The sequence below is a fragment of the Oratosquilla oratoria genome, chromosome 30, assembly GCF_046742065.1.
Source record: "Oratosquilla oratoria isolate Oo_2021 chromosome 30, ASM4674206v1, whole genome shotgun sequence".
In the NCBI taxonomy this organism is placed as follows: domain Eukaryota; kingdom Metazoa; phylum Arthropoda; class Malacostraca; order Stomatopoda; family Squillidae; genus Oratosquilla; species Oratosquilla oratoria.
In genome coordinates, this window is record NC_134806.1 from 28,981,669 (window position 1) to 28,983,767 (window position 2,099).

Below are 2,099 nucleotides of genomic sequence, written 5' to 3' on the forward strand. Positions count from 1 at the left end.
TAACTCTCCACCACGATTTTTTCCTGGAACTCCACACTTCCCAACCACTCCATCTATTGGTGCATTCCCTACTCTAGCATTAAGGTCTCCCAATACCACTACATTGACATTTCTCCCTAATCCCTCTATGCACTCATTTAAGTATATCCAAAAAGCCTCCCTTTCTTCTACACTCTTCTCACTACCAGGCCAATATGCACTTACAAAAACTTACATCTCCCTTCCCTTGCAGAAACCTTCCAATTCACTACATCCTTACCTATCTCTTCACTCACTAGTATAGCCACCCCTTCTCTCCCTCATCCTCTCTTCACTCCTGAGATCCTCCCAACTATACTCCCAAACTCAAATTCGCCCCTAGTTTCACGCAATGCTAACACATCCACCTTTCTTCTCACAAACATACTGCCTATCTCTTCCCTTTTACTCGGATCTGTACCACATTCACGCACATTAAAAGATCGAAACCTTAAGGTATTGGTTAGAAAACTCCTCCTTGACCTCCTTTGATGTTACAGGTAGAGTGATGCCTAGTCCTATCCCCGTCCCATTTTTGCCGCCTCATACAACTCAAGTGGAAAACTTGGTGGCAGTATTCTTTTCCCCCACCCCAGGGTTAGGCGAAGAAAGGAAATTAGTATTCAGAGAAATGGTACAACACATTATCAAAGGGTGGGGGACAGTATAATGAAGGGACAGCCGCAGTATAATAAAGTATCATCATTTCTCTATGAATAGAAATATCCTCTATCACATAAAATGATGTGTGACTCTGGTCCTTAGGGGCGCTCCATATAGAACCTAAAGTATCAGCTGCATGCTATTTAGCAGCTTTTAACTCCGCAATAACATGCAGCCAATGCCCCAGACATTATTTCTTTTTCTTATTGTCACCTGGGTATGGAATATAAGAACTTGGTGATATCAAACTAATTCGTCGGTACGACAGGATGTTTTCACATAATGTAAAAAAAAAAAATATTTTTTATACGAAATCTTCTGTCAATATTCTCATTTAAATATCGTTACATTCAGCGATATATTTTTCTATGGAAAAGAATGACGATGCTCATGATCTCGTTTTCTGTGAATCTCGACGTCATAGCCACATCATACGAACTTCTTGTTCTGGAACTTGAGGTGGATGTGGAGTGACCTTTGGGTGTTCGGCGAAGGGAAAGGCACGAGTGACATTAAAACAGTTTTATTTGCTGATGAAATCAGTGCGTCACGTACGTCTTGATTTGTTCACGTTTATTTTTACATTCCATCAGCGTGATCCTGACATTTCCAAAAGTTTCATATTACGTATGATGAAGCTGAGGGGGTAAAATGGCCTCGGTTTTCGGGTCCTGCTAAGGGGGGTCTGTGCCTCGCTGCGCTAGACTTGCCCCAAACAGTGAGGAGGGTGGGGTGGGGGGGTGGGGGGTGTCAGATTGAGCCTTCAGTCCCCAGGTGCTGTTATGGGGGTGGGGGGCTGAATTCTTTCGTTGATGTTGGTGTGTGCTGTGACTCAGTCGTCTTGTTTCTCCCCTTGGACTTCACCATTCCACCGAATTAGTGTTGCAAATTCTACTTTAGACAACACCAAGCAGCTTTATTCAGCTGTGTGGCGGACCAAAGGGAATTAATAAGTTTCTCAGTGGATACAGACATACTCCCTCCTAATCTGGACTCGGCTCTTCAGTGGCAAGAATAACCTAGTCTTGGCCAAAACCAACATGATTAGATTTTATCTTGGTGATGACGGGATTCGATTCCACAAAAAGGTTGGAGTTGTTTAGATTGTTCTCTCGGGTCCTGGCTCTATCGTCTTTTATCAAGCACCGGTTGGTAAACGCCAGTTTATTTTCAAGCCTTTATAAATATATACAGTTATATGCCAAGCAATCTCAGCTGCCCTTCTCCTCTGTTGCTGTGTGCGTGCGTATGCAGATCAAGAAGACCACATTTAGTGGTCTTAGTATACAAAACCTACAGTAGTTCCTTTTATTCTTTCTCCAGTAGTGGATTTAATATTTTATTTTATGAATAAGTTGCTATATTGTTGCACTCTAATGTTTATATGTACAGTATATCAACACACACACGCACACACA